The sequence below is a fragment of the Erigeron canadensis genome, chromosome 1 (genome assembly GCF_010389155.1).
Source record: "Erigeron canadensis isolate Cc75 chromosome 1, C_canadensis_v1, whole genome shotgun sequence".
In the NCBI taxonomy this organism is placed as follows: domain Eukaryota; kingdom Viridiplantae; phylum Streptophyta; class Magnoliopsida; order Asterales; family Asteraceae; genus Erigeron; species Erigeron canadensis.
The window spans coordinates 20,511,807-20,518,961 of record NC_057761.1 but is presented as its reverse complement, the minus strand read 5'-3'; positions in this window follow the sequence as shown (position 1 = coordinate 20,518,961).

Here is a 7,155-nt window from a genome sequence, read left to right as displayed (position 1 = left end):
CTTGCAACATCAGAAGTTTTATAAAAGTTCTTGATGTTCTGATTATTAGAAAAATCCCATGATTTTATTTTAAGTTCACAACACATTGAGATTACTTTCCACCAAGTATGACCTCCTGGAACTTTATGGATTAGGAGATAAAAATTGTTAAAGTTTATAAAATATTCATACAAAATTACAGTTTTGACCAGTTATAGTAGAAAAATCATATCTTTCGTTTGGTTTAGTATTTTTGAGTAATTCCAGTTGGAGGTTAATCTTAACTCATTTTTCTACAAATTTTATTTTGATAGTTTTTCTTGAAAATGCCCTCACATTTTCAGGTTAATCGTTACAAGACAGGAGACCAATTCTGTCAGAATGTTTATTGGTTAATGCATCCCACCAATGGTTTTGGTTGCTTGCTTTAACCTCTAGATTCCCACTAACAAGATTATTACTTTATTTTGTATCTCTTAACATCAAATATATAGATTTCAATCAATTTCAAGTTCATCAATCATCCTTAAAAGATCCATCTCAAGTCCCATATCAAAACCAATTTAAACTAGTGCAAATCTAAGCATGCATGTAATCATCTCCTCATTTTAACAACAAATCTTTATCCATCTTCAATTCAACAACTTAAAGACATATTTTTATGAAAAACTCCAGAAATATATTCATCAAAATATATAAAAGTGTGGCCATATTTAAAAGGAGAAATCACTTTAAAATCTATTTAATCTATGACAACACCTTTGGGTCTTAAACTAGTTGAATCCTTGGATTTTTCTTCATAGATTCAACATGCATGAGCATGGGAAGAAAGACCCTATCAACTTTGCCCTCATCAAGTGTTTATTTGAAAGAAAACATGAAGAAAATATGAACTTTTGATAAGAATCCTTGAATATATACAAGAACAAGATAGATTAAACTAAGAGATGAAGATTTATACCCTTGATGAACTCGGATTTGAGAGTGGTTTTGGGCAGAAAATTTGTGGTCCTCTAAGCCCCAAATGAACCTTAATCCAAGATTAAAATAACCCTTAAATCTATCTTGAATTAATCCTTGCTTAACCCCTTTTAAATCCTTATTATTATTATTGTTTAGATATGATTTATGTTTTTGTTTTCTTGCTTTCTTTGGGCCGAAAATGAAGAGGAAGAAGGAGAGGGATGCAGAATTTTTGAGAGAGAATGAGAGAGAAATGGGTGTGTGTTGGAAGTGTAAGGAGTTATGGGTGTGTAAGGATTGAGTGCATGTTTGGTCTTGCTTTTTCTTTGGGGAATAAAAAGCTAGGTGAATTTTGATTGGGTGAGGGGTGTTGGGGAATGGGGGCCGGTTTGGTTAGGGTAAAATGGGAGGGGATTTTGAATTTTTGGGGTATAATATAAGTGTATGTATATTTGTATGTAATGTAGGTTTATTTAGTGTAGGTACATGCATGTAATCCTTGACTTGTTAGTTGATATTGGTGCTTTCAAAGCTAGTTATGTGCATGTATGTGTATGGCCGTGTATGTATGTATGTATATATTTGTTGTGCCTTTAATTTTTATAGCTTAACTCATTATTTATAAACTTGTATTTACAATAGACATATATATTTACTTACTATTATTCAAGCTCACTTTTATGTGCATAATAGTTTAAATTTATTATTTAGAGAGGGTTATTATATTTGTATGTCTGTTTGAACTTTAATTAGCTTGGTGTTTAAATTGTTGGACATTTATAAGTATTTTCGGTTGTTATCACAGCTTATGAACCTTGCATTCTTATTTGTATAATCCCAACTTCTCAAAATAAGATTTTGGTTCATTGACATTTCGCCAAGTTTGATTAGAACTAATTTATACTTTGGGATTGTATTGAATGATTATAGTTATTGTTTATGGCATTTCTAAGATAGCTAGTCATCTACGGTGTTTTATTGAACGAGAGGGCAACTATCACTGTGCCTTGAATGTCTAAAATGTCAATTCTCTTAATAAATCTCTAGGGATAAAGACTCAGATAAGTCCAAGTAAATTATCCTAATCGAAATTTGAGGGTTGTTACAACACCTGACGATTTCCATCAGATGTAGCAACTGGAGGAGGATTAGTCCAAACTACTTCAACTTCATCATCAGTGTCAACTGGAGAGTTAACGCGATTATCTTCAAACAAAGGTATATCTTGAAGAACTGGAGAAGCTTGAACTGGTTCTGATGTTGTTGTGGCACGTACATCTGATCCAATTACCAGTTTTTCAGGTAGATTAAAACTGATAGAGGGATAAAATGAGGTGTCACTGGAGCTCTTCTTTTCCTTAACTGGTTCCAAGTCTTGATGACTGGAAACATTTTCTGGTGCAGTAACTGATTGATGAACTTGATCAGATACACCAAAATCAACTGGGACAACTGAAGATAAATCAAGGCTTGGTCGTTTATTGATTGCTTCATTACATTCATCGAATATGACATGAATTGTCTCATGTACCTTTTGGAGTCTATAATTATAAACTCTATAGGCTTTTCTAATATCTGAATACCCCACAAAGACACCTTCATCAGCTTTTGCATCAAACTTTCCCAACTGACTAGAATCGTTTAAGATATAAACTGAACAACCAAATACATGAAAGTATCCAATATTTGGTTTACGATTCCTGAGGACTTCATAGGCAGTCTTCCTATGTCTCTTGACATAAACTGACCGGTTTTGGGTGTGACAAGCAGTTGCCACAGCTTCAGCCCAAAAATAGGTGGGAAGACCAGATTCAGATGACATACTTCTGGCAGCTTCAATCAATGTGCGATTCTTTCTTTTAACCACACCATTTTGCTCTGGAGAACGAGCTGACGAGAAGTTTTGAGAAATCCTAGTGTCAGTGCAAAATGTCTCCAATTCTTTATTAATGAATTATGTACCATTATCACTTCGAAACTGACACACTTTCTTGGTATACTTGAGTTTAATTCTTTTGATGAGAGGGATAATTTCACCAGGTGCATCACTCTTTGATCTGGTAAATATCACCCAACAATAGTTGGTGTATTCATCGACCACAACTAAAGTGTATTTCTTGCCAGCTTTAGTTTGAACATTCACTGGACCAAAGAGATCCATATGAAGCATGTGAAGAGGTTCAGTGATACTGAAATTCTGCCTGGTCTTGAAACTGGCTCTTTTCTTCTTGCCCATCTCACACCCTGGACATAGCTTCTCCTTTTTAAAGGAAAACAAAGGTATCCCATCCACCAGTTGCTTTCTTGATAACTTGTTGATATTTTTGAAATTAAGGTGGGATAACCGTTTATGCCATAGCCAGTTGGTATCCTCATCAGCCTTGACATAGAAACAATGCTCTTTTGGAGCAGGCTCCATGTCCATGATGTACACATCCCCTTTTCTTGGTGCAATCACCACCACCTTCCAATCCTTGTTAAAAACAGTGCCTTGAGCAAGTACCCTATATCCATCATCACAAAGTTGACTGACGCTTATCAGGTTATATTTCAAACCATTAACAAATGCAACTCTTGTGAACTGGATCTGCCCATTGTCAACAACACCATATCCTTCAGTTTTCCCATTTCCATCATTACCAAATGTCACTGCTGGTCCATCACAGATAGTGAATTCTTCCAGCAGAGGCTTACATCCGGTCATAGCCTGGCCAGCAGCGCTGTCCAGATACCAGATATTCTTCTTTCGATCGCACTTCACACCCAAGTAAACGATTAGTTATTTTTGTGAACCCATCTTTTCTTGATGGGTCCACTGGACTCCTTCTGAGAAGTCTCAGGAGTTTGACTTGGTGTAGAACTGGATGAAGAAACTGGAGGGTTTTCTCCAGCTTCAAGAGTAAAAACAATTGGTTTGAGTAGAATTTTAACCTCTTTTTTCTTTTCAGATTTTGCTCCTTTTTGAGCAGATTGTTTTGTCTTTTGTTTTTGAGGAGGGTTTTTGACATTTTGTTTTTCAACTGAAGAAGATAAAGCTCCTTCCAAATTTTTAATTCTGGCAGTTCAACTTTGTACCTGCCTTGACAAACTTTGGAGTTGATTCTTCAGTTTTAACAAAATGTTTTTCTCATCAGGCTGCTGGCCCATGGACTTGGGCTCAGTGGGGGTTTTAATCTTTTGAGTTTTGGACTCTTTAGACTTGTGAGGTAGAGGAATGTCACCAGATTCCTTCTTAACTGGAGCTTTAGCCTTTTTGGCTCAAGTTTGAATCTCAACGGGGGTGGTCTCAACAGAATCTAACTTGACATGGTCAGAGGAGTCATAGGGAGTCTCAATTCTTACCGATTCTGGCATCTGGTGAATTGTGGGTAAAACAGCTGCCATCTGGAGATCACCAGATTTCCAGGCAGTTTTTTGAGCATCAATGGTTTTTGAAAAAGCGTCATAATTTTTACCAAATGCTTGTACCCAAGAATTGATAACCATGTGTTCCTTTTCTAGATCAAATTTTAGTTTTTGGTTATCTCTTTCCAATGCCTCATTTTTCAAATCTGACTCTTTGAGAGCCAACTGGACACTTTGCAAATCGATAATTTGACCTTTCATGTTGTTAAATTCAACTAAAACAGTTTCCAAGTATCTTTCACAGTCAGTTCTCATAGTTTCAACAAATATTAGGTCATCATTTAATGATTCAGCAATATCCAGTTTTAGTTCGGTATCTAATTCAACATCATAATCTCTTACCTTCTTTAAAATGATGTCCACCCATCTTCCAGAAACAACATCATCTTTCACCACTGGCTGTTGATTTTCTAATGCCATGAAACACACATCTCTAATCTCTTCCTCATCATCAGATGAATCATCAGAGAGTTCCCATTTCCCTTTAATTTGAGCCATCATGCACTTGTTCTTTTTTTTTTCTCATTTTCTTGTTCAAGAGACATGAGAGAAATCTGGGCCTTAAGTTTCTTGTATTTGGCCTTATAATCATCAGTTTTAACAAAATTTGGGACAACAGGACCAGTTTGGTTGTTCATCTGACTAGATCTCCATTCCTTCATGAAATGACCTTTCTTACCACATTTGTAGCAGATAAGATTGGCCTTATCCAGAGAATTTGAACTGGAAGCATTATTGGACCCATTAAATCAATTAGATTTATGCTTGAACCTATTAAAAGTTTTAGCAATCATGGCTACCAGATCATCATCGTCAGTTTCCTCACAACCATTACTTAGATTTGTGGTTAGGCCAGAGTTCAGTAAGTTGTTTAACATCTCCTTCATAGAATGTAACTGGACATTCTCAGAAGACATTAAAGCAGCACAAGGTTGCCCAGTAAGGTTGGCTACCTTGGAACTCTGAGCATGGTTTAAAGCATCTTGCTCAGCCAATATTCTTGCAGCATCATTATCTTCATTGAATCTGAAGGCTCCATAAGGGGAAGCAAGAGTATGGCTATGCAAGGTCTTACCTTACCTTAAGACAAGAACCATGTGTGACCATTTGGATGGCAAAACATCACAGAATTTCTCAAGAAGAATATCCTTATCCTTCTCCACTCCCAAGCCTCTAAGTTGATTAATTAGGCCAGTAAATCTGGTGTAAGTACCAGTTAAGCTTTCATTGGGAAGAGCAAAGAAGGATTCATACTTCTTGTTAAGAGCAACCTTTCTGGTGACAATGGTGTCATTTCCTCCTTTAAACTGGAGAACTAATTCATCCCACATAGATTTAGCACTGGGAAACAGCACAAGTGTTGGAATTAGTTCCTCAGGAACAGCAGCAAGGATCATGTTTTTCAGTCTGGTATCAAGATCAACTAGTCTGCGATCCTCGTCTGACCAATGTTCCTCAGACTTTTCCCTGGTACCTCTTCTCCCAGTAGGGTCAAGAAGAGGGCTAACACCACTGGACATGGGTATATATGGTCCATCCTTAAGGATTTTCAACATATACCTCTCTATCCCACCAAAATGCAAGAGCATTCTAGCTTTCCATGTACCAAAGGTCTCACCATGTCAATCGAATTTGGGAACAGGAGTGTTGGAGTAATGTACATGGACATGGTTAGCTCCAGGAGTAGGAGAAGGAGGAGGAGGGTTAGTATTTAAAGGAGTTGTAACATTAGGATTAGATTCATTTGGACCAGAACCATTCTCACCTTCAGCAGCCATCGAAGCAGACCTAGGTTATAGAATTGAAACAATTCAACCTGCTTGCTCTGATACCATTTGTAAGTCCCAAACTATTGCTAGATGGGTGCTGAAGACACCTCTATGTTAATGGTGAGTGAACTTTGCAACACAATCAATTAATCTGGACTTGACCAGTTTAGATTGATTGTGTACCAGGTTATCTAGAGGTAAACTTATTAAGGTGACAGTGTGAATAAGTAAATACTATGCAATAATATAAATGACAAGTATATAAAGTGGTGAGACAATATGTATTTTTCAAGTGTATTTTATTTATTAATTGTTTAAATAAAATACAAGGTTGTTGCGGAACCAAGATAATACAAGAATGTAAATATCCTAACAACCTATGAAATACAATTGATCTAAACTTGGAAATTCTCCTAAACAATCGAAACACTTAGAGTTGTGAAATGTTCCTTTTTGCGATTGAGAGAATATTGCACAAGTTCACCAATATTGCAGAAAGTATGTATTTGCAAAGTTGTGAAAATGCTTGTGCAAGGACCTCTATTTATAGTCAAAGTATGAACATTGGGATCTCAACTTCGACGTGTAAGTATGGTTGACAGCACACAAAAGTATTGTTAAATAATCCTTTGTGTGTGCTAAATAAAGTAAGACAAAAGGTTACTTTATTCAACCACTCTACATCTTTGCATTTTTATCCACAGACAAGATTATTGTCCGGTTAAAAGGATGTAGTGCAAAAGGTCCTCCTCGTAGTAAAGGCATTTACACTGAAGGATCTCCAGTTGATTGATCTGGTGAAATGTCAACTGGGCTTCGCTACCATTGACATTTCCTTTCTTCCACTTGTTGTCTTCGACTTCAACTGGAAGGTCTTCAGATTTAAGTCTTCAGATCTCAACTGGAGGAAGTCATCAGTTGCTTAAACTGTACAATGCAACTGGACTTCTAATATTTCGGACAATTCTTCATGCTCTCCAGATGCCGCTGGAGAGCTCCAGTTTATAGCTTAAACTGGACCTAACATGGTTTCTAGGTA